Genomic DNA, 27,736 nt, shown 5'->3' with positions numbered 1-27,736 from the left:
AATAACAATGAATATGTTTAAGGGTATTCTTTTAATTTTTTTTTTCATTAATGATTCAGAATTTCCAAGGTTGCAATATTAGCGTAAAAACATTTGAGACAATTACTATTGTTGTTCAATTTATTAAACATGACTTTGTATTAGCAGATTTTTTTTATAAATAACCGCATGTAGAAATTAAATCCATGCAGCAACCATATTCGAATCTAGTAATCTTCGGTGGGTCTTTCTTATAATTATATGTATCAACTTTCAATTTTTATTATCTGTTGGATTTTCTCTCTCTCTCTCTTTAAAATGAATTTATTATGCTAATGAATAGTTATAAAAGAATAATTAGACAATGACAAATGTTACCATTAAATTCTTATATTTAGCGATTGAGATTGACATGTAGGTCATAGCAATAACGTTTACAATCTATGTTTGTTACAATCCAATTGACGTAGTCTATTCGTTTTAGGAGGGATTTAAAAAAATTCCAAGTTGACAATATTTCCTTTTATCTGATAAGTATAAAAAAAGAAATGTTTTCTCAATGTTCATTATTCGTTCTTACATTCCATTAGCAGTAGCTTCAAGAAAGAAAAAGACAGGTTAGTTTTTTTTTCTTGTTCGTTATGTCCAATATTTTTCTATTTAATCGAAAGAAAATGTGCCTTGTGTATTTCATGAATATGTTCAAGATGTTGCAGATTGGTTGAAAATGATTTAAATTTCATTACATTGTCAATGACAATAGCTTGCTTTATTATATTCAACTCTAAAGTATTCAAACATATCATGGAAAAATATGTTTGATATGTTGGGGATTGTTTTTGTCACTGTCCTAAGAAAGTTTTTTTCGGCAAACTACGAATAACTGAAGTTTAGCAGAGTTGGTAAAATTAAACAACCGCGTTCTGACAAAACATTAAGAATCTAGATTTTGGTACAAAAGATAGATAAAAAAAAACAGTCTTCTCTTTCTTCATCATGTTCATAATAATTATATAAGTCTGTTTGATAAAACTCGATTCATATTCTACTGGTTTTACTGTAACATGTGGAAAGGAGACTATCAATGTTATACGCCATTCTAACATGAAGTTCTTCAAACGCTTTGAGTATACACCCGTGGTAAAATATGAATATATTGTTTGGGCTGTTCCAATCGTACTCCCGCGTCATATGTTTTTTTTATGAATGAGCTACCCGACGTCATAGAACGATGACGTAAGAATGTAAGCATTTTACGGGAAAATACACGCTTGTGAAACCGAAAATCATCACAACAAGAAAACGTAAACAAACGATGCAAAAATGTGTTATATAAGCCATTTTTTGTATACATATAAGACATATAAGTACAATTATCATTTAGATTCATCCAAACCTATCTAAATATGTTATTGTAAATAGTTTAAGCATGTCATTTATTCAGTTTGCTCCGTACTTTTACGTCAATTTAATAGTGCGTTTATTTATGGGAACGGCAAATAATGCCTTCATCTAGAGCGCTTCGATCCAAAACAATTGCCGTATTTGTCCTATTAGAATCAAAATAATTCATGGGGGCTTGAATATATCGTGATTTTACCACGGGTTGTCCCTTTATGCCGATATTTTACCCCTCGCTATCGCTCAGGGTAAAATATTTGTCATTAAGGGCCAACCGGTGGTAAAATCACGATTTATTCAAGCCCCATGAATTATTTCTTAAATATAACATTATGAATCCAAATTGGAATCATTTTAACTGGCTTAGTTGCGTGCCTGAATATTTATTTTCTGTGTTGATTCACGACTTTTTGTACATCGGTAAACTGCTGTTATCAGAAATTTGTGATAGCTTAATACAGTGCAACAATTAAGAATGATTCATAAAATATTTGACCATTACACATACAATCTTTTAGTTTAAATACTTGCATGTATTACAATAAAAATTTTTATTAGTTAAGTATAGTTTTGTTTTCAATTTTGGCCTCGACGGAAAGCTGGAAGACAAATCAGATTAATATGTTCTGTGAAGCTTTTAGAATAAATGATTGATTGTTGGTTGCTTAATGTCCAGTGGTTTAGAATAAATGAATTTGACTCGTATCATCTTTGATTTCCGTCGTACTATCATACTGTTTGTTATGATAATTTTTACTATTACTATTATTATTATTATTTTATTATTATTATTATTATTATTATTATTATTATTATTATTATTATTAATATTACTATCATTATTAATATTCATTATTAATATTACTATTATTTTTATTATTACTAATATAATTAATATTAATATTGCTATTATTATTATTATTATTATGATTATGATTATTATGATTATTATTATCATTATTATGATTATTGATAATTTCTCTTAAACAGAACCATGAATACCTTAGTTCTAGTAATTGGGATTGCTGTAATGGTAGCTTTAGCAACTGCACGCGGTTATGATAGTTACACTCAAAGATCATGGGATTTGCACGGTTCTGGACTTCTTAATAATGGATGGAATAGTAGACATCTGACTAGAGGCTTGAGTGGCGGACATCTAACAAGAGGATTGAGTGGCGGACATTTGACTGGAGGACTTCGAAGTAATTATTTTCATCAATCATGATCTAAAAATGTTTTCATGTGTAGTAGTTTAGTACTTAATATAGTAACGAGCTGATTGGCTCTCTTCACCCAATATTAGTAAATAAAAATAGTAGATGAAAGAGTATCATATCAAAAAACCTTTCATCACAGTCTGTAGTGTGTATATGTTATATATTTGTTAACTTGATAAATTCTATTAAAAGTGATAACTTTTAAATAATCATATGTATTTACCCAAAACGATATGCAATATTTTGTTGTTAATCTATATAGGCAAAGTTGGAGAAATATTTTGTCATAAATAAAAATACACTAAATATATTTCAAATAATGAGATGCAGTGTGATCGCCAATCAGCTAGTGTATAAAAAGAATGGCGAAGCCAAAGGGACATTCAAACTCAATTCAAGTCGAAAATAAAATGACAACGCCATGGCTAAAAAATGAAAAAGACAAAAAGACAAACACCAAACACAACATAGAAAACCAAAGAATGAGCAAAACGAACCCCACGAAAAACTAAGGGTGATCTGAAGTGCTCTTTGCGTCTTTACAAAGGCAAGCACAAAACATTTGAAAATTTTCAACATGCCACTAATAGTGATAATCATTTTACAGGATACAGAAGAGCAGCGACTGGTTACGGGCCATATGATTCATACAGAGACAATCGCCGTAGTCATTTTGACAGTGATTTTGGAAGATTCGATAGATGGGGATCTAACGTAGGGTGGAGATCTAATTCCGGATTGAGATCTCATTCCGGGTTGAGATCTAATTCAAAATGGAGTCAGATAGGTAGGTTGCGTTAAAATTAGTGTAAATGTGATATAGTTCTGTTGTTATGATATTATGGTAGCGAAATCGAGAATAAGTGATGTTTCTATCGTTCTATTCAAGGATCAACCTGTTGATTAAGATCTGCTAAAATTAAAAACAAATGTATCTAGAAAACTTATTTTACTTACTAGTATAATAATATTAAATGCTTTGTTATTTCTTTGTAGTTTCTCATTTCATTTGCTATAACCTACGAAGTATATTTGTCGTTAATATTATAACGATTTATTACAAATAAAAGTGTTTTGTACTTTTATCAGACAGATAATTAAGAAATAATTTAAAAATACTTAAAACCATTTCAAAATTAAAAAAAAAACATGTCAATATCTTTTGCTGGGGAAAACAGTTTTAACACAAATGCCAATATCCAAGATCAATTCAAAGAGGGGAAAAAAAAAAAATTATCAAACGGTCTACCATATCCACCAATGGATATAATGAAAACCATTACAATTTTGCACAAAAAATCCGTCTTGTAGTTTCAGTGAAATGCTAATGTCTTATTTTTAGTTTTTTTGTCCTTACTATTCTAAGTTATACTTTTCTTAAACCGAGATGTTGCAGGGAAACGACAGCCGCTTAAGTGGTATATTAAGTTCATCGTTGTTTCTAAAAAACAGTTGAAGATAATGATAATAAAAATAACAATAATAATAATAATAATAATAATAATAATTATAATGAAAAGTTTCTGAAAATTTAAATTGTCTTTCTTTTACAGGTTACTAGAAAAAGACAAAGACCTAAGGAGCACACTTCAACATTTGTACATGTCATCATTCATTGTTAGATTTTATACTTTTTTATCAATAAATTTCTAAAAATATAGTATATCCTTTCTTTTGTGCAGATGAGAGGCACTTTTGCTTTGTTGTGCAAAACATTTAAAGTCAAAAGGTACGATTATAATGTCTTTTCGTCTACGTTAACCTCAGTGTATAGATATAAGAAGATGTGGTATGAGTGCCAATGAGACAACTCTCCATCCAAGTCAAAATTTATAAAAGTAAACCATTATAGGTCAAAGTATATACCCATTTTAGTAAATTCATTGGTGTATATTTTTCAAATAAATGACTCGTATAAGAATAAGAAGATGTGGTATGATTGCCAATGAGACAACTCTCAATCAGAAACAACATGAGGAAGCAGCAGTTAGCAACTACCTGTGACTGTACGGCATTCAATAATGAGCAAGATTCATAAAGCTTCTTATGTTTGATACATTTATGGAATGCTCGAGTTTTTGTCTTGCGCATAAATTATCAAAAAAAGAAGGAAAGAAAACAAGGAGGAATTCTAAACTCATCAGTCGGAGTAAACAGAAAACGTCATGACAAAAACAATCCCTACAAAGAACGTAAAAACAAAAAAATCAACAGAGCTCTGCATAGGAAAATTAAGACTGAGAACAACGAATCAAAAAGACAAACGTCCATCACACATAACAATGAAATTCACAACATTTTGGAATTTTCAGAATTTTTTTAGATATTTGTTTGATAACCAGACAGGAAACTATAAATCAATAGCGACGCAATGAGTAATACAGTTACATACCGATCAAAAACAGGTGGAGTAGAATAAACAGGAAACATAACCTCAATAAAAATACTCTAATAGTATTTTTTGTATAAGTATAAGACGGATTCATTACAAATCAATCAGTAAAAGAGAGGCGAAAGATACCAAACGGACATTCAAAATCATAAGTTGAAAATAAACTAACAACACCATGGCTAAAAAAGAAAAAGACCAATAGACAAATAACAGTGCACAAAACACAACCAAGGAAAAGTAAAGACTGAGCAACACGAACCAAACCAAAAACTCGTGGTGATCTCAGGTGCTTCTGAAGGGTAAGCAGATCCTGCTCCACATGTCGCACCCGTCGTCTCGTGTAAGTACAAACTCAATGATGAATCTAATTCGGTAGGTAATTTGGGGGAAAAGGGGACGCAATTGTAGTTACGACCATTGGAACATATCCGTCGAAACAGATACTCCATAACGGTCAACCAATTCGTGATGGCTATCGAAAACTTACGAAGGAATGATTTCGACTTCACTACTTAAAACTCTTGGTTTAATAGCTTCCTTGTAAGCAACCTTCTACCAAGAAAATAAGGATAAGAAACACAAGCCCTAGCATATCGTATCAAAATATATACTCCGTATGCAGGCGCTGCTGGAATGTTGCTACATAGAAATAGAAAGTTCACAATTGGAAAGCTGACATCATCTCTTTTGTCGTGAAGTTTTGTTTTTCAACCGACCCTCATTGTCAATTTCTAGATGTAAGTCAAGATATTATGCAGACTTAACTGTATCTATTGTATCCTTTATCTCAAGTTCGATGCGATAGATGCGTTCAACATAGTCACCAAATTTTGAATTATAAAGTGATAGACCATCATCTAAATAGCGAAGTGAAGTGAAATAATACTGCTAACTTCTTGTCTGTCTTCCTATGAAGTTCTTGTATAAAGTAAGTCTCATTTGAAAAAGGAACAAGTCGGCAAGAAGAGGAGCACAGTTGATTCCCATGGGAACGCCAATTGTAAGATAATCCATTGGAAATAAGTTAACAATAAAGTTTTAATACAATTGTATTGATTGATTTTCTGAAGATATTTCAGAAAAATCAGCTCGTTATTTAGTAATTCTCCTATTCATCTGTGTTAAACGTTCTAGGGTATTTTTACGTCTTTTTTTAACTTCTTCCGTAAATGGCATTTTGAAGTTTGTTTCTGCTAGTGTTATAAGGTAAAGTGACAGAGAAAGAGGTAGAGATTGATTGAAATACATGCAGAAAAAAGGATTAAATTTTAGGATACAACTGAACATAATGACGTAAACAGCACAAATGTTACTACACCAGCTGCGCATTTCTAGAATAACTGTTTCTTTCGGTAGTGCTCGAACACAATTTCATTCTTTGTTTCAATCGGATATGAAATAAAATTGAAATGGGAAATAAAAAAAATAATTTCAAAAGAAAACAATAACTCGGTTTTCTAAGTAATATTGGACGTCAGGTTTATGTAATACTTGTGTGTATAAAAGAGAGGCAAGATATACCAAAGTGAGATTCAAACTTATATGTCGAAAACAAACTGACAATGACACAGCAAACAAAACAAAAAACACAACGAAAAATGACGAAAAGACAACAACAGTATACACAGAATACAAAATAGAAAACAGAAGACAGAGCAACACCAACCTACCAAAAACCGGTATACATATATAACGTTATAAATCATCAATCGCCAATTGGTTGTTCTGTAGAAGGTGTAATCAGGATGCATAAAGTGTAAATGTTTTATGTATCAAACCATAAATTTGGGAGCTTGAGCTAGCTATAAAACGAGGTTAAAACCATGATTTTTTTCAAGAAAATGCCCGTACTAAGTTAGGAATATGCCTGTACTAAGTTAGGATTATGACAAATTTGTTTTCAATTAGTTCCGTAGGTAAACATAGTCGAGCATTTGGTTTTATAAGGTTATATTGATTTCCCCTTTTTTAATATACCTTGGATTTCGGTATTTTTGTTAATACTTTTTAGGCCAAACCACGTAAGATAAAGCCTGGCATTTTTAAAAGCTTTTTCAGCATGACAGATGAGAAAATACCTTATAATATCTTTGAACAACTTAATTCACAACATCAAAGATTTCGTCTTGTCAACAAAAGATTCCTGACATTAGAAAATATTGTGGTAAAATAGATAAGAAATATACAAATACAAACCAGAAAACATAACAAAATATTATGTAATCTCGGTTGGTTTGATTGATAAGTTGTTGTTTGTATTAATTTCAGGGGCAACTATTCCATGCATGTCCATGATGCTTACAAATTAACAATTAGTATAATAGGTAAGCACTGCAATAGGGGTGGGAAATTTGGAATGTCTCTGGAAAAAGGGGGTATATTCGATAGGGACAGAACTTTAGTCTTCTAACATTGTGCCTACGGACCACACAAGGAATTGTTGTTGGTCACTTAACGTAAAGTGGCACTCTCTCTCAGGTATCGTATTGAACGTCCTCGTTCTGAATGAACGCGACTGCAAACTTGACATCCTTCAACGGATGCCTCACGTTGTTTTACTACCAGTCCAAAAAAGAACAAGGAATGATAATATCTATATACCCCAGTTAACCCTTTGGATCCAGTTCGGTTCATTTGAGTCTACTTCTTTGAAAAACTAAAGGCCTCGGTATGATTAAAGCCCGTTCAATCATATAAAAAGTAATGAAATTTGGTCATTGTCTTTTGGTAAAGAAGTACGCATTTAGATCACAATCAATCATTCTTACCTTGTTATTATTTGCATTAAAAAATTTCCCAATGAGTTCAACGCTTGATAAAAATCAAAATCTCATAAAAGTCAGGCGAAAGATACAAAAGGGATCTACCAAGAGTATTAAAACTGTCGACATGTGTTCGCAACGCTGACATGTACAGTTAAGTGTTATTACAAATGATATTACACAAAATGATATCGTGTACAAATTGAATACTACAAATTATAAAATAAACAATATATAGAAATGAAATGAATATTAAGTAATTTCGGTTGGTGAACAAAGTTTAAAACAAGGTGACATTTCTGTAATCAACCATTAATCATAATAAACTTTTGAAATAAGAAACGGCTTAACAATCTCACATGTTACTTTTCTTAACTTTTTTATTGCGTTTTAAAGAACGATGATCACAAATAACGAATATACAGCAAAATATTAATTAGAACTATTTTCTAACTGCCAGTAGACCAAACGCTTTGTTAATTTGTATACCAGTTTTGTTTGACGTTTGTTCAAGCTATAATAATAAATATTGACATTTGAAGAAAAATAGATAGGCGGAGTTTCAGTCTGTGAATAATATACAATTGTTGTCATATTGTATCTTGTATGTTTTTAGTCGGTGAAACACATATTGTAGTATCTTTTAACTGGACTTCTCGCTATATCGATGATGTTCTCTGTATTGTTGATATTTTCATATCTATTTTTGATATATATGAATGTCCCTTTGGTACAATTCGCCTCTCTCTTTTTTTGTTACACATATTTGAAAGCTTCTGGATTGCTCCATTATATCGAAGTTCCTCCATTCAAATATACAAAAGGCATATTTTATTCGCCAGTTAATACATTTCAAAAATATTATTTAGTTTAAATATACAAAGCTTATCGAACGCAAAATACTGAACATTTTACATTTGAACAAAATTATTTTTAAGGGTATGAGTTGTTAAAAATGATTAAAGAAATAAACTGAACGGATTTGATACCACAACTGCAGGCGGAAAGAGGGTTTAGGTGAAAATTTAATCTTCTTCATCGAGAGAGTTGTGTTAATTTTGAAGAAGTTATTAAGGAAATTAAAAAAGCTTTGAAAGTCATCGAATCACTTCATAAGCACCCACGATTGCAAATGAAGATATCATTATTGAAACTTTACGCAGGATTGGCCAAGAGAAGGGCAAACTTTATATCTGACAATCTATAATATCTAAATAAGATAATAAAGAAAATGTATCCTTCTTAGAGATTGCTTAATATATGTTTTCCATACTTGGGCGATGAAATCTAAGATGTCAGTCATTTTCAAAAATAATTCAGTCCTTTCTGAAGATATGGTTTAACCATTTTGGATGAAATGGCGCGAAACTATCATTTGGTTATCAAAAAATGTAATACAATCGAACTAAGAAAGTATCTAAACTCTTTTAGGTCATTTTTTAGTAGCAACAAACAAAAGAGCTATGTCAATTGGACATGCTTTGATATTATATCTGCCCTTGAATTTTTACTTGATAACATTTTTGTTCGCTTTGGAGATTCCGTATATCGTCAAGTTATCGGAATTCCAATGAGGACTAACTGTGCACCACTTATTGCAGACCTGTTTTTGTATTGTTATGAGTAACAATTTATGACTAAAATCAGCAAAGACCCATCGAAACAACATCTGATACAAAAATTTAACAATACTTTTAGATATTTGGATGATATATTGGCTCTCAATAATGACGACTTCAGTATGTATACTAAAGAAATTTATCCTGTTGAACTTACTTTAAATAAAGCTAATACTAACAATGACCACTGTCCTTTCCTCGATCTTGATATCTATATCATTAACGGGAAGCTTTATACAAAAATTTATGATAAAAGAGATGATTTTTAATTTCCTATCGTTAATTATCCATTTTTAGATGGTGACGGCCCCTTGTCACCATCTTATGGTGTTTATATATCTCAACTTGTACGATTCGCTCGTGTATGTAACGACGTATTAGATTTTAGCGAGAGAAATTTATGTATTACTGAAAAATTATTACACCAGGGTTTTCGATATCATAAACTAGTCAAAACATTTACTAAATTTTATCATCGGTGTAAGGACATCATTCGTAAAAATAACTCAACATGCAGACATCTTATACGTTCGGGTATTTCACATCCAATCTTTGATGTTAATATTCTTTACAAAGCACAAAAATGTCAGTATTCACCTCAAAAGCTAACAAAACCTTTAAACAGACTTATTAAGAAGGGATATAGTTCCGATACTGTTGTCAGGTCATTAAAGATTGCATATTTTGAATTTAATATTGATTCACTTATAGGGTCTATGTATCGGAATTAAACATATTTATTCTAAAACCAGTTGTTGGCATGACACGGGTAATGTTCTTCTAATATATTTTATGATGGTATAATACTAAACCCCTAACAGGAGGGATTGTGCCTGATATTCATATGATGAAGACATAATCTTTCAATCAGTTTAATTGAGGTCTGGAGCTGGCATGTCAGTAACTGCTAGTAGTCTGTTGTTATTTATGTATTATTGTCATTTTGTTTATTTTCTTTTGTTTCCTATTCTGACATCGGACTCGGACTTCTTTTAAACTGAGTTTTACTGTGCGTACTGTTGTATGTTTGTTCTTTTTTACATTGGCTAGAGGTATAGGGGAGGGTTGAGATCTCTAAAAATATGTTTAACCCCGCCGCATTTTTGCGCCTGTCCCAAGTCAGGAGCCTCTGGCCTTTGTTAGTCTTGTATCATTTTTAATTTTAGTTTCTTGTGTATAATTTGGAGTTTAGTATGACGTCCATTATCACTGAACTAGTATACATATTTGTTTAGGGGCCAGCTGATAGGACGCCTCCGGGTGCGGGAGTTTCTCGCTGCATTGAAGACCCATTGGTGGCCTTCGGCTGTTGTCTGCTCTATGGTCGGGTTGTTGTCTCTTTGACACATTCCCCATTTCCATTCTCAATTTTATCTGTATCTTTACTGGAAGCTGTTTGTGTCGTGAAGATGTAAGTATTGTCTGTTTTCATAAAGGAAGTCAACTTAAGTATTTTTTTGAAATCAAAGGTAATAATGAAGTCCAGAATTTTTTAAGGGAAACTCAAAACATAATTGATAAAGGTTTAAATGACATAATAATATGTTGAAAGTTTCTAAATTCTATTAAGGGGTTTATGATTTTAGACTGTTGTTTGTTTTACTTTCGTTTCAAGATACATGTAGTTGTATTAATTGGGTATAATATTCCTGATAAAACAATATCATGAAGAGCGCGTATAAGGAAATGCCTGTGCCAAGTTAGGAATATGACTGTTGTTTTCCATTTCTTTGATGTGTTTGAGCTTTTGATTATGCGGTCCGAATTCCCACAGGTAAAGTTGACATGATTATTATTTCAGACCCTGTTTGATCATATAGATCTCCAAGTTTTAAGGTAGTAATACAATCTAGGCCTTCATTATTTTGATTTGTTATGAGCGTTTCTGTTGAAGGTAAATCAAGAAAAGCGCTTTTGACGCAACAATTTAAATCATAAATAAGTGGATTTTTTTTTTATTTTATAAAAAACAAACTGTCTACGCGAGCCTTTTGAAGAGGTATATATAACCTTGTTCAATAGTTTACTCATACTTCTTGTTATCTGCAGTACTACGAAAAAATGAGCAAATGCATATAATCTTTACAGTTTTATTTGAAAAAGTAAAAATCTACGGATGATTGATGTCATGTTCAGATGTTGTGATGTACTTGTGTCCTTTTCTTTTCTTAATATCCTGTAAAACAAAAGTAATTCCAGTTTATTTGAAGATAAACAATTTTATAGTATAATGTACACATGTAATATATGCAACCACTGCTTCTTTTTTACATGGTGACCTATATTTCTTCATTATGTTCTGTATAGATATTAGAGACTGCCAAGCTTAAAATACAATACAGTTATCTCCATTCTAATGCAGCATATTAAGATAGATACCATTTTACAAATATTTTGGCGTAAAATGACATAAATGAAAAAGTCCGCGAAACTGTTGCATTGTCTTTGGCAACTAAACAATGTGACGTCATATGTATACTCACGATGTCAAACATAAAACCCTAGACGTATTTATACATTTCGTACGCTTCCGAATGGTTTCTACGTTGACAAAAAGAACATTTTGAGGCTCAAAATTTGACTTTCATATTTATTTTGTGAGAAATTACACACCAAACAAAATTGAAATTCAATATGGTTGCTTCCGTAGTTACGGACTGGTAGAACGTGGAATTTACCCCTTCAAAATATTTGTCAACGTCCAATGAAAATTATCGTAACAAACGAATTGCATTAGAATTTTGCTTTACTTTTTTTATTTTGGATAGCTTTGTTAATTTTTATTGGGACATAATTTTAATAGTAAATATAATGTAGAGCTTTAAAACAAATTAAAACCCGTTAGTTTTAAAGATCAAATGGTAAAGTTCCTAAATTATAAAGATCTAATCAGTAAAAGATCTCTGTCTGAAATAAAATATCATATACACAAGTTATATTTTCATCATTATTAGACAGCACGAGAGATCAGTGATGCGGATGACATTTAATCTGGTTCAGATTTGAAACCTACCTTGTTGATTCCATCTTGAATTAGATCTCCACCCTAAATTTGATCTCCTTCCTGAATTAATTTCCCATCTATTCAAACGTCCTAATCCACTGTCCAGATGACTGCTTCTGTATGGATCAAATGAACCGGATCCAGTAGCTGCTCTTCTGTATCCTACATAGGCAATAACTATTATTATTTTTGACCTATTATTATTTCATGTCTTCGTTTAAAATGTTACTGTATTTTTGGTGCTTTAAAAACACACGTTAAATATAAACAATAGACGTAGTTTAATCTTATGACCAAGCGTATGAATCAGTACATTTCCCCTACTTTACATCTACTCTTCTTTTTGGGAAAAACAATTACAACGTACAATGTATAAAAGTGGACCTTTTTCAAGAAGTAATCATATGAATGTAAATTATACAATGACAGCTATTTGGAATTCGTTTGTTGGTATACATACATCATTTTCAAAATGGTAAAACAATATTGTTCTGAATAAGTTTAATAAACAAACAATATATATTTGTATAAGATCTTACTTCTGCTTCCGCCATTCAAACCCCCTATCAGATGCCCGCTATTCCAGCTGCCAGTCAGATGTCCACTATTCCATCCATTATTCAGACCTCTAGATCCCTGCAAATCCCATGATCTTTGATTTCTATTGTATGAATCATATCCGCGAGCAGTTGCTAAAGTAACCATCACAGCAAGCACGATAACTATTGCTAAGGTATTCATGTTTCTATAAAAAAAAAATAAACATCAAGATTCTTATACCAAAATAATAATGCTAAATCAACTCTCTTAAGATGTCCAAAATTTTTTGCCAAAAAATATGTCCAAATAATAATAAAATAGCTGCATTGAAAACAACAGAATGTGACAAAGCTAATCAAACATACTTTTGTCTAAATATTCGAATCAGACTGAATGTTTAGTTGATTAAATAGGTGAAGTTAAAAAATATAAATATAATGAACAACTCACATAATTGTTTTTCCTTCTTGGATGTACTTGAATGGCTACTAAGACCAAAATTGATATAAAACACTGAGATAGCATTCTCTTTTATACTATTTTGATACAAGGAAATATTATTAAATGGGAGAATAAAAGAAAAACCATATCACTTAAATAATCTACGTAAATGTATTTGAATAAATCACAGGTTGTAAAGGTTACCACTATGACAATAAGGTCAATGTCACTCGCTAGACGTCAAGTCTTTTTATGATCACATCTGTCATTAATAAATAACAGGTTTATTATTATGCATTCAGTTTACTAATGATTTCATATTAAAAGATATAACAGTATAATAATATTACAACACTAGTAAAAGATAAGCAAACATTACCAAAGGAATATTCAAACTCGTATCGCTTTTTTAATAATACAAACATTTTGTTATTTAATAAAACAATAAAAGTTTTGTGTATGAGGTTTCTCATACCTAGTTTGGAAACTTTGTAAACGATGTATTATCCACAATGTTTTATTTAAGCAACTGTATATTTATTACTAATACATTACAAGGTTTTTGTTTCGAATTAAGAGGTCATACCAGAAGCATGCGTTCATAGTTTTACTGTTGGAATGAAAACAACTTTGGGTTCGTGTTGCTCAGTCTTTAGGTTTTTATGTTGTGTTTTGTATAACTGTGGTTTATTTTTTGAATTTTTTACATGGTGTTGTAAATTAATTTTCGACTAATGAGCTTTAATGTGCTCTTACGGGTCTTCAGTCTACGACAATGGACCCGTTCGTCCATCCATAATCGTGTTAAAGTTTTAATTTTAGATAATTTACTATAAACTTGTGGTCACGTCAACTGGAAATTTGTACAAAACTCATAACATGGTCAAATTGCAAATATATAACGGTCAACTGATTTTTCAAAATTTGATATTTATTTCGGGGCATTGATTCCTGTGGACACATATTCATTGTGTATTTGATGATGTAATTATACGCGGTTCACTACGTTATTATGAGTCTGAATGGGGGTCCTCCATTCTGGCATTCGTTATTTCTATTAAGGTAATTGTTGTATTATCTATTCTCTATATTTGGGTCCATTTGGAACACTATTCTCTATTTTATAAAACCCATCCAAATCCTCTTTAATGAATAAATAAGCGGGATGCTTTAAGAGTACAAAACAACTAAGACAATATAAGTCGACAGAATTAATTTAACATCATGAACTTTGTAAACATAAGATATATATGGATATCCTTGAGCTATATTTAGCATAAGATATATATGGATATCCTTGAGCTATATTTAACATAAGATATATATGGATATCCTTGAGCTATATTTACATACTTTTCACCATAATCATCAGAATAGAACAAGTGATATCAAAATGAAAATCTTTTGATTGCAATGACATTTGTTAGTTTGCGTCAGAGACTAAAATGAGTGTCATAAGTGTAGTATATATTATCGCTTCTACTTTATAAAATAAACATATCCTGAAAATATAACAAATACTGGAATCCCTGGTTCCCCATTATAGACTAACCAATAAACGGTGGTTTTGGTTTATTTTTGATTTTAAACACCACAAATATATATCCAAGAAGGAAATAATGTTTCACTTGTTATTAAATAATTATTTATTTGAAAACCTAATGGTATACCATTATTTATCCAATTGTTGTTTTTGATTTAAAAATTCCTTGCTGTGAATATGCCATTCTGTATACCTTTGTTCATACATGTTGTGGTAGTCTATTTGTTACAATAAAGCAAATTCATTATGAAAAAAATAAACATATTCAAAACTATCATATAGTAGAGAAAATAAAATAAATTTAAAAAGAAAATAGAGCAAAATATCGTCGGAAAAAAACCCGTGTATAAGATAAACTACAAAGCTCTTATTTCAATTATTTTATCTGAAATTGTATCTCCCCTTCGACAACGGTAGAAAAATAACAACTAAAGAGTGAGCAACACGAACCCTACTAATACCGGGGTAATCTAGAGTACTCCAGAAGGGTAAGCTGATCCTGTTCCACTTGCTGCACCCGTCGTTGCTTATGTGAGTAGTAGATTTCTCAAACCACATCAATACTGGAAAGACGTCTGAACAATTGTAAAAATATGAGGCAAAATTAGAAAAAAAAGTAGTTTTTGAATTACTTACCATACGTCATATTTTTCTCATTTTACACAAAGTGACTTTTTTACTTGTTCTATCCTATACATTGTCGCAGATTCTAAATAAAAATTAGCAAATATTCAACCAATGTTTACAGATATTGAAAGTAAAATTACTAACTCAATCTGTATTCGTGTCGTTTTGAAATTCGCAGAATTTGTCATAAAACTAATTTATTTTAATTGTTTTCCTTTTATTTAACATCACTTATGATAAACCTGCTAGTTTTGTACTATGTGGAAGATGTTTTTTGCATTATTTTCGAATATAATGATATTATTTTTTACATACGCAAATATCTTTTAGGACAAAAGGTATTTCAGATATTTGATTTGACTATACTAGTATCTTATATGTCAGATATCTAGACTATATATATATATATAAAGCCTCTAGTCCATTAACATGTTGCTCTCTAAACAAGTTTGAAAAGTTGTTTAATGAGTTTTAGAAAAATCAATATATTTCAATATATCTCAGAAAAAAACATTGTTGGTAGCATTATTTGATAGAGATTAATATTTGTTAATATTTTCCAGTCTAACGATTCAAATAGCCTTAAACGACCGAAAACAGATTAATTGTAAAATGTTCTGGTAGTACCGTTTTTTACTTCACTTTCCGCTTTATAAATGATGTCCTTACACGGAGAATCTTAAAATATAGTAACAATGAAATCCAAATAAAAAAAAATAACATTTTGTGTATTTCGTGCATGCAAAGCTATTTTATCTGAATAAACCTTATGAGGAACGCACCAAACCAACATTTGAAAGGCATTCACGTATCATTTACCGAAAAAGTAATATTACCCATCGGAACAGACAAATGAGAGCTTAATTCATCTATCGTCAACATTGCCTTAAGAAATTTTAATCTTACTTTCATGTTTTTTTCTTAATTCTTTTTAAGAGAATTTAAAAAAAAGTATTTTATAAATCATTTCAGTGCCGAAACATTGACTTCCATGTAGCTGATAAATTCATCGAAATCATCCCATTGAGTGTGAAATAAAGAAAAAGAAAACAAAAACAGTTAAGTCATTTTCATATCTTATTTGTATCTAGAAATTCATAGTTTGTGCAAATTGTGATAAAATACATAACATTAGATAAAGGCAACAGTAGTATACCGCTGTACAAAAGTAATAAATCGAGTAAGAGAAAACAAATCCGGGTTACAATCTAAAACCGAGGGAAACACATCAACTATAAGAGGAAAACAACAAAACAATAGAAACCCTGAAATGCAACAAAAACAAACGCAAACATACATAGAAATGGACTATTTGATAACAACTGCCATATTCCTGACTTGGTACAGGACATTTTAAGAAAAAATGGTGGGTTGAACCTGCTTTTATGGTTAGCAAAATCTCCCGCTTATATAGCAATGTTAAAAAATATATCGCTAAAATGACAACACTACGTAACAGGAGTACGGTACAAACAAACGCAAGAACACTCAGCACAGAGAAATGCAAACATGAATAATATAACAGTACATTACATCATGTAAACCGCAGAATAACAACGGACATCTACCATGCATTAACGACAGCACAGGACACCACAAAAAATGACGTATCTTAGTGACGTATATAATGTTGAAATTCATACAATTATATGGAATGAGATCCAAAAATTCACAATTATTTTCACAATAATAGTCCAAATAATTAAGATTATGACGGTCTTGAAAGGCTATTTTAAATTAATGCTGTGACGACGTCATACTTATTTGGACTAACGCAATACTTTATCCATTTAAAATGGAAATTAACTCGGCTATACTGACAAATAAGACATATGTGAAATGTACCGACAATACCATGAATACAGAATTCAAACCACAAACGATAAGACATAACACAATATCGAACTGTACTTACAAAAGAAACATCATAACTAAATACAAGAATGTTGGATGTATAAATACCGAGACACGTCGAATATCAATGCGAAATCATACTTGGCAAAACAGTCATATTCGGGAATAGGTCACGTTAGGTACTTAGCAGACAGACGATGTAGATGGTAAACCACAATCAAATACGTGGTACAAATGTGGTTAGTTACTTTAGACACAGACCCATCGTATATATCAACCAATTCGTGATGGTGTCCATAAAATTTACGGAGTGTCATTTTTAATCTTTCCTCCTCATAACTCTGTTGTAGCAGTTTCTGCGAAAGAAATTAACACAGACAGCCTTGATTTACTGTTGAATGTTAAACGCTATTTTAACAATATTAAAATACTCTGGACAGCTCCAATAGATACCACTACCAAATAAAAACAGATTGATCAGAAAGCTGCTTACCTTTCCAGAGCACTTGAGATTACCCCTAGTTTTTGATGGGGTTTGTGTTGCTTAGTCTCTGGATTTTCTATGTTTTGTTTTGTGTACTGCTGTTTGTCTGTTTGTCTTATTCTTTTTAAGCCATGGCGTTGTCAGTTTCTTTTCGACTTGTGAATTTGAATGTCCCTTTGGTACCCTTCGCTTCGCTTTCTCTTGAAAAGCAACGATATTAAATGAACAAGAGACTTAAAAGACAATACAAAAATCAACGTCAAAATATGCTATATCTATAACGAAAGAAAAATTTAAAAGAATAAAAAAAAAAAAAAAAGATAAAATGTTTCAAATAACATGACACTTGAGCAATTCGATAAAATGTGAATGACGAGCAAAGTGGTATTCAAAAACAGTTTTAAGAAACTAGATCATCCATTTCGAAAAAGAACTTGATTCGCACCTCATAATTTTATGATTTGTGATGAGTCAGTTATGACAGTATACTTAACGTGTACTAGTATAAACTTTCGATTATACGTTATTGAAACCTGTGCATTGAATACTTTTATATCGTTTTATATTCCGGAAACTTTTCTGAAATGTGAATGAAATGTACTTTAATTCGAATCTTTAAGAAAGAAATCATGAGGATCATGGGAACTACAGGGTATTCAATTGGTAACTCATCTAGGGAAACAACTTTCGTCGTTGATTAAGGCCTATATTATGATGCCAGATAAATATTGCACTGGCAGATGCACAATTTGTATTCTGTAAACAGCATTAGAGATCCCATCAATAGCCTTCAGCCCTTGATAGTGTTTTCATGTAAACGGTTACAATTTAAAATTAAATATTCATCAGGTGAAAATTTTACAAATATATGAATTAGTGTTCAAAGCTTCCTATGTTTTTTTAATATAATTTTGGATTGGTCGAGCTTTGTTTTTGGACATAAATTATGAAAATGGACAAAAGTTCACATAACGCAACAGAAACGATAAATCTATATATTATACCAAAACAAACACATTCATAAGACTGAGTTGAAAACAACTATCACAGAAATATTTCGAACAGCTTTCATTACGGATTCGTTGATTTTTTGAAATAAATTCCTAATAAGCCAGGATACTGTCTATTGTGCTTCCGTTTGTAATGCATTCCCGCATAAACGTCTCCGAGGACATGACACAAAATGAAATGGGTTACAAATGATAATCTCAGTTTATTTCAAAATATTCATGGTACGAAAATGTCATTACCACATCTACAACGACTAGTGATATTTCTTAGATTTTATTATGTGGCTATGTTAATAAACGAGGTCAGAGAGAGAGAGAGAGAGAGAGAGAGATTAAAGACTGACTGGAATAAATCAGATTAGGAATAAAATTATCTGAATAAAATTTTGTGCAATAACATCAAATGTAGCAATTTAACTACATCAGGCATTCAATTTGAAATTAATATCATCAAAATACACTGATCATAAACATGTTTATTACGAAATGAAATTTTCTTATGTGTTTAAATTTTATATGAACCTATTATATTAGCCTATAAAAAAAGAAAATCCAGCAAATATCCCCAAAATAAGGTTTAAGAAATAATTTAGGGACGTCAGAGTTTATGTTAATACTTTGGTGCATATAACGTTATAAAGAACTATTTACCGATTGGTTGATATGCCAACGGCGTATGTAGGACGTTCAAAGTGTGTATGTCTAATAAATCACACTATACATTAGCCATAAAACTCTGTACATATGGAATAGTAATATACATTTTGGTCTGAACATTGATATCTTTTCGGTAATTAAACAAAATTAAAGAGTCACACAAGACAAAAAGAAGTAAATGTTCATAATAACCAAACAATTTAGAAACTTCACAATAAGAACTGATTACTCAAAATAAAGTTTAAAAAAAATAAGTAAGAAGATGGTTAGCAAATAAAAAAATGAAAATTAAACAAAATGCCAATTTAACCGAGAATAATAGTCATGATATAGTATATAATTCAGCCATATCAGAAACATTTCTTTTTTTCTTATATCAAATTATAATTGAAAATTGTTGTCATTTTATCAATATGTAATCAACTATTATACACACTAAATAATTGATAAAACCTCACTGAGATGTAAACTTTGCAAATTATTTCTATCATATATTGTCATTTTCATATTACATGGACAAAAGTTTTAGGAAGTGTAAAGACATATTGAAAGTGTATGTTATAAAATAAAAAAATCTTTAGGTTTAAAATACTACCAATAAACAACTACATGTACAAAGTTGCAAAAAAAATGCAGTTTTTGATAAAAGTAAAATAATATAGTCATACATTTTTTTAAACTAAACAGTTGTATAGTTTTTTTTTTTAAATGAATAACTGTATACAGGTGTACAGTTAATAATTAAATAAAATTATTCCATTGGTTGCAATGAATAATCGTGATTTCCCCGTGATATAAAAACCGATAATTTCACTTGTGAAATAAATCAGATAATTTCACTGCTCTGGCGTCATACAGCAATGGGTGATGTCAAGACGTTGTCGATGACGCTGTATCAAAGCGTAGAAAAAATATAGTTCCTTCCATTTTCTACTTCATTTCCATTAAAAAGTCCATAGTCAATGTAATAAAAAGAATAACTAATGAAATGAATTCAAATATCGAAAAATATTTAACTCGTGACCAAACAACACTGATAATTAACTCATGCGCTACGCGCATTCGTCAATTAATGTCTTGTTCGGTCAGTCGTTGAATATTTTTCTATACTATATTTGAATTCTTCAATTAGTTATTCTACAATTTTACACTTTTACAATATGCGATTTTGCAATTCACCTATGAACCATCGCCTTTGTCTACATTGCCAGGATACACTTTCGAAAACAAAATAGAAACACAAGTAATACTCAATATATAAAATAAACAGGCAACCATAGTTTGTTAATCAATCATGAGATAATAAGTAAAACTATTTTTACGAGTACAAAACATTGAGATAGTTGTTCGGATATATGAATGAAGTCGCGTGCATTTCATTGATAAATTGACATGAAAACCTGACGTTGCAGCACTGGTACATAACGTCATTGCCTACTATTCTCGAGTATCAAGTCCTTTCGATGATCTAAAAAATATTAGGCAGTAAGATCAAAGGGAAAATGTACAAATTGCCAATAAACGTTAATATCTAAAATATTTGTAGAAAAATAAAGAAAAATGTTGGTCATTTTATTGTTGAATTCCTTCATTTAATCGATATGCATGGGCTATTATGTGTGCAAGTTGACGTATTTCATATATATAGTCTTAAGGTTTAGATATTCTAGAGCTGAAAAAAAGTTTTTAAAAGGAAGAAAAGTTGGCAAAACGACGACTGTCTATCTATATAAACATTCAAACAGTCTCAACATTTACGTATTATAAATCAAGTAATTCGACTGAGTGTTGAAATAACGATGAATGCTCTATCAAGAGAATTACTTTTTTACTATTTTATTTGGATATTTTTAAATTGTGTAGAAAATCATTGTTTCTTGTTTTTTTTTTTCTATTTAGTCTTGTATTTATTATGCGTTTTTATTTTTCGAACGGACTTTCTGTGTCATTTGGTCTCTTGTGGAGAGTTGTCTCATTGGCAATCATACCACATCTTCTTTCTTATATATCTCGCTTAACTGTGTAACACATAATTTCTACCGTCGTCGAAGGGAAGATATAATTTCAGATTTAAATAACCGAAATAGTTTGTAGTTGATCTTATACACGGTAAACTAATATCTTTTTCCAGATGAGATTGTTGTTGGTTTGTTTGTTTGTTTGTTTGTTTGTTTTTGTTTTGTTTTTGTCTTTTTTTTTGTTTTTTTTCTACCATATGGTAGTTCCGGATATGTTTATTTTAGGAAGCAGAAGTAAAAATATATACATAACACTTATGATAATTCATTGCTATTGACATGACAAGATTCTCATTTTAATGTCAAATGTTCTATTTTAGTCAAATGTATGTTAGATATATCTCAAGGGTACTGGTATGTATCTCTTTAATGTTTACAAACTTCAATATGTAATATTAATTCTGTCGACCTGTGTAATCTTGGTTTTTTTTCGTAGCATCCTTCTTCAGGTATTCATGAGACAGGGTCTGGGTGGGTTTTGTAGAACAAGGGATAACAAACCAATACTACAGAAAATGGACCCAAAAAATGAAAGTATATAATAGGATAATTATGCAACAATTAAAGAATATAGAAACGGAAAAACCCCACCAGAATAATAAAATTGCCTTCACGTAGTCAATCGCAAATAATTACATCATCTTATACTAAAACAAAAAATATGTGTGCACAGGAACAAATGTCCCGCATAAACTATCATATTTTAAAAGATGAATTATCCGTTATATCTTGGAACTTGACCATGTCATGAGTTTTGTTAAAGTTTAAAGTTGATGTAACCACAAGTTCAAAGTAAATTATTTAAAATTAAAACTTTATCCTGACTAAGGACGGACAAACAGATTTCTAACTGACTGGAAACATAAACAAACTTTAGCATTTTAGGCAGGCATTATCAAATACACAACTAACAGGATAGTAACATTACACAGCTCTTCTGTACAGTATAATTGACATTTGTTTTACGTTTGATGGTCAAATAGCAAAGAAACGGTTCTACTGAAAATACTTAAAAATGCGTTTTGTTACAATATAAAAATAAGGAGATGGGGTATAATTGTCAATGAGACAACTATCCACCAAAGTTTAAATGTTCTGTGTTTCCTCTGATGTGGTATGATTGTCAATGAGACAACTATCCAACAAAGTTTAAATGTTATGTGTTTCCACTGATTCCTTGTCCTAGTTTTGGCTATTCTGTCAGTCCTTCTAAATTTTATCAGATCTTCAACATTTTTATTAGGAACTGAAATTTCAAATATTTAGGCGTCAAGCATCCTTGAAGAGAGGTAAATAATTGAAATACTTATACCTGGTGCAGTAAAACTGGCTCTGTTATTACAAACGTCCTCTTCCTACAAAGTATTGAATGTCCATTCTGTAAACATATTACATTCAAGTTTTACTCCCCTGCAATTTATCGTTATCTATGGAGTTATTATCAGAATAGCAGTAATCAGTGATTTTAAAATGTTTCCTGTCATTGTACTCAAGATTATTTAGCACTCAAATAGAATTATTTCAAAGCATATTAAGTGAATATTTATAAAATGTTAGAATCGTTTTATATCTTGTTTCTATGCTGACGCTTTCAACATGTATATGCTTTGCAATAAATACAGTCCTAGGAGATGCCTGAATTTAGATTCAGTTTTACATAATGATAGTATAGTTTGTTTTCCACTGAAGATGAACTTATAGGTATGAATTCTTATGTGGATTTGGCTATACTTTAGGTTTGTTTTTATTTGACCATTTCCGTAAAGTTTGTATAAGTTTAAGTTCAAATATTTTGTCCCCGAGCAACACTGAAGAGGCATGTATTGACGAAAAACGCACCAGGGGTCGATACCGCTGCTGATAGACTTTTGGGCCCAGACGGTATCACCAGCCCAGTAGTCATATTTTAATGACATGACATTTTTGTTTGTTTTAGAATTATGGATATTCCTCTTAGATTAAGGAATATATCTCTCCAATGCAAAGCTCTAATTCCTTGTCCGGATTAGGCTATACTCTAGTTCAATTTTTTGTTTTATCAGCTCTTTAATTGTTTAAGTTTTGGTTTTTAAGATATGTTGGCCTCGAACATCACCGAAGAGACATTAATTGTTTAAATGCGCATCTTTTGCAGTTGTATTAATATCGTTACTACTTTTATAGACATTCAATAATTAATTTTACACATATGTATGTATGTGTATGCATTATTTAGTTAATTGTTTCTTAAATAATAACACGTTTTTTTAAAGGTACCCTTTTAAAAACAGATATAATGTAAATTGAATAACAATAAATATGTTTAAGGGTATTCTTCTAATGATTTTTTCATTAATGATTCAGAATTTCCAAGGTTGCAATATTAGCGTAAAAACATTTGAGACAATTACTATAGATGTTCACTTTATTTAACATGACTTTGTATTAGCAGATTTATTTTATAAATAACCGCATGTAGAAATTAAATCCATGCAGCAACCGTATTCGAATCTAGTAATCTTCGGTGGGTCTTTCTTATAATTATATGTATCAACTTTCAATTTTTATTATCTGTTGGATTTTCTCTCTCTCTCTCTCTTTGAAATGAATTTATTATGCTAATGAATAGTTATAAAAGAATAATTAGACAATGACAGATGTTACCATTAAATTCTTATATTTAGCAAATGAGATTGACATGTAGGTCATAGCAATAACTTTTACAATCTATGTTTGTTACAATCCAATTGACGTAGTCTATTCGTGTTAGGAGGGATTTAAAAAAATTCCCAGTTGACAATATTTCCTTTTATCTGATTAGTATAAAAAAAGAAATGTTTTTTCAATGTTCATTATTCGTTCTTACATTCCATTTGCAGTAGCTTCAAGAAAGAAAAAGACAGGTAAGTTTTTTTTTTCTTGTTCGATATGTCCAATATTTTTCTATTTAATTCAAAGAAAATGTGCCTTGTGTATTTCATGAATATGTTCAAGATGTTGCAGATTGGTTGAAAATGATTTAAATTTCATTACATTGTCAATGACAATAGCTTGCTTTATTATATTCAACTCTAAAGTATTCAAACATATCATGGAAAAATATGTTTGATATGTTGGGGATTGTTTTTGTCACTGTCCTATGAAAGTTTTTTTTCGGCAAACTACGAATTACTGAAGTTTAGCAGAGTTGGTGAAATTAAACAACCGTGTTCTGACAAAACATTAAGAAACTAGATTTTGGTACAAAAGATAGATAAAAAAAGGCACAGTCTTCTCTTTCTTCATCATGTTCATAATAATTATCATATTCATATTCTACTGGTTTTACTGTAACATGTGGAAAGGAGACTATCAATGTTATACGCCATTCTAACATGACGTTCTTCAAACGCTTTGAGTATACACCCGTGGTAAAATATGAATATATTGTTTGGGCTGTTCCAATCGTACTCCCGCGTCATATGTTTTTTTATGAATGAGCTACCCGACGTCATAGAACGATGACGTAAGAATGTAAGCATTTTACGGGACAATACACGCTTGTGAAACCGAAAATCATCACAACAAGGAAACGTAAACAAACGATACAAAAATGTGTTATATAAGCCATTTTTGTATACATATAAGACATATACGTATAATTATCATTTAGATTCATCCAAACCTATCTAAATATGTTATTGTAATTAGTTTAAGCATGTCATTTATTCAGAGTGCTCCGGTCTTTTACGTCAATTTAATAGTGCGTTTATTTATGGGAACGGCAAATAATGCCTTCCTCTAGAGCGTTTCGATCCAGAACAATTGCCGTATTTGTCCTATTAGAATCGAAATAATTCATGGGGGGCTTGAATATATCGTTATTTTACCACGGGTTGTCCCTTTATGCCGATATTTTACCCCTCGCTATCGCTCAGGGTAAAATATTTGTCATAAAGAGCCAATCCGTAGTAAAATCACGATGTATTCAAGCCCCCATGAATTATTTCTTAAATATAACATTTAGAATCCAAATTGGAAGTTATTTAACTGGCTTAGTTGCGTGTCTGAATATTTATTTTCTGTGTTGATTCACGACTTTTTGTACATCGGTAAACTGCTGTTACCATTAATTTGTGATAGCTTAATACAGTGCAACAATTAAGAATGATTCATAAAATATTTGACCATTACACTTACACTCTTTTATTTTAAATACGTGCATGTATTACAATAACATTTTTCATTAGTTAAGTATAGTTTCAATTTTGGCCTCGACGGACAGCTGGAAGACAAATCAGATAATATGTTCTGTGAAGCTTTTAGAATAAATGAATTTGACTCGTATAATCTTTGATTTCTGTCGTACTACCATACTGTTTGTTATGATAATTTATACTATTACTATTACTATTATTATTATTATTATTATTATTATTATTATTATTATTATTATTATTATTATTGATAATTTCTCTTAAACAGAACCATGAGTACCTTAGTACTAGTAATTGGGATTGCTGTGATGGTAGCTTTAGCCACTGCACGCGGTTATGATAGTTACAATCAAAGATCATGGGATTTGCACGGTTCTGGACTTCTTAATAATGGATGGAATAGTAGACATCTGACTAGAGGCTTGAGTGGCGGACATCTAACAAGAGGATTGAGTGGCGGACATTTGACCGGAGGACTTCGAAGTAATTATTTTCATCAATCATGATCTAAAAATATTTCCATGTTTAGTAATTTTATACTGAGTATAGTAACGAGCTGATTGACTCTCTTCACCCAATATTAGTAAATAAAAATAGTAGATGAAAGAGTATTATATCAAAAAACCTTTTCATCACAGTCTGTAGTGTGTATATGTAGCATACTTGTTAACTTGATAAATTCTATTAAAAGTGATAACTTTTAAATAGTCATATGTATTTACCCAAAACGATATGCAATATTTTGTTGTTAATCTATTTAGGCAAAGTGTGAGAAATATTTTATCATACATGAAAATACATTAAATATATTTCAAATAATGAGATGCAGTGTGATCGCAACATAGAAAACCAAAGACTGAGCAAAACGAACCCCACGAAAAACTAAGGGTGATCTGAGGTGCTCTTTGCGTCTTAACAAAGGCAAGCACAAGACATTTGAAAATTTTCAACATGCCACTAATAGTAATAATCATTTTACAGGATACAGAAGAGCAGCGACTGGTTACGGGCCATATGATTCATACAGAGACAATCGCCGTAGTCATTTTGACAGTGATTTTGGAAGATTCGATAGATGGGGATCTAACGTAGGGTGGAGATCTAATTCCGGATTGAGATCTCATTCCGGGTTGAGATCTAATTCAAAATGGAGTCAGATAGGTAGGTTGTGTTTAAATTAGTGTAAATATGACATAGTTCTGTTGTTATGATATTATGGTAGCGAAATCGAGAATAAGTGATGTTTCTATCGTTCTATTCAAGGATCAACCTGTTGATTAAGATCTGCTAAAAATAAAAACAAATGTTTCTATAAAACGTATTTTGCTTACTAGAATAATAATATTAAATGTTTTGTTATTTCTTTGTAGTTTCTCATTTCATTTGCTATAACTTACGAAGTATATTTGTCCTTAATATTATAACGATTTATTACAAATAAAAGTGGTTTGTACTTTTATCAGACAGATAATTAAGAAATGATTTAAAAATACTTAAAACCATTTTAAAATTTAAAACAAAACATGTCAATATCTTTTGCTCGGGAAAACAGTTTTAACACAAATGGCAATATCCAAGATAAATTCAAAGAGGGGAAATCCCAAAAAAACATTATCAAACGGTCTACCATATCCACCAATGGATATGATGAAAATCATTACAATTTTGCACAAAAGATTCGTCTTGTAGTTTCAGTGAAATGCTAATGTCTAATTATTAGTTAAACTTTTCTTAAACCGAAATGTTGCAGCGAAACGACAGCCGCTTAAGTGGTATATTAAGTTCATCGTTGTTTCGAAAAAAAACAGTTGAAGATAATTATATTGATAATAATAATAATAATAATATTAATAATAATAATAATGAAAAGTTTCTGAAAATTAAAATTGTCTTTCTTTTACAGGTTACTAGAAAAAGACAAAGACCTAAGGAGCACACTTCAACATTTGTACATGTCATCATTCATTGTTAGATTTTATACTTTTTTATCAATAAATTTCTAAAAATATA

General features: G+C 30.6%; 2 protein-coding genes and 1 long non-coding RNA gene across 9 annotated transcripts in view; 1 reads left to right on the top strand and 2 right to left on the bottom strand.

Annotated features, from left to right (window-relative positions):
* Positions 1 to 27,736, bottom strand: part of LOC127736227 (uncharacterized) — a 91,135-nt gene that overhangs the window by 32,507 nt on the left and 30,892 nt on the right. The gene's annotated exons all lie outside the window — the stretch shown is intronic.
* The window catches only part of LOC127736226 (uncharacterized), a 48,565-nt gene that overhangs the window by 13,693 nt on the left and 7,136 nt on the right, over positions 1 to 27,736 (bottom strand). Inside the window, exons 1-2 of one of the 6 annotated variants that reach the window (XR_007998869.1) lie at positions 13,368 to 13,446; positions 12,917 to 13,122 (exon numbers count right to left, since the gene is read on the bottom strand). The exons of 3 other annotated variants lie outside the window; for them this stretch is intronic. The gene's annotated coding sequence lies outside the window, so the exon portion shown is untranslated. Of the gene's footprint in view, positions 1 to 12,916; positions 13,123 to 13,367; positions 13,447 to 27,736 lie in introns of those variants that run through there. 2 more of the 6 variants (XR_007998868.1, XR_007998871.1) reach the window with 2 other exon arrangements.
* Positions 552 to 27,736, top strand: LOC127736228 (uncharacterized). Of its 2 annotated transcripts, none has more exons than XR_007998874.1 (4): positions 552 to 596; positions 25,995 to 26,209; positions 26,708 to 26,887; positions 27,630 to 27,736. It is a non-coding gene; the product is annotated as an uncharacterized LOC127736228 (long non-coding RNA). The 2 variants fall into 2 exon arrangements; XR_007998875.1 differs by lacking the exon at positions 552 to 596 and adding an exon at positions 24,360 to 24,433.

The sequence above is a fragment of the Mytilus californianus genome, unplaced genomic scaffold (assembly GCF_021869535.1).
Source record: "Mytilus californianus isolate M0D057914Y unplaced genomic scaffold, xbMytCali1.0.p SCAF_3, whole genome shotgun sequence".
Classification (NCBI taxonomy): Eukaryota; Metazoa; Mollusca; class Bivalvia; order Mytilida; family Mytilidae; genus Mytilus; species Mytilus californianus.
This window is presented reverse-complemented; position numbering and strand designations above follow the sequence as displayed.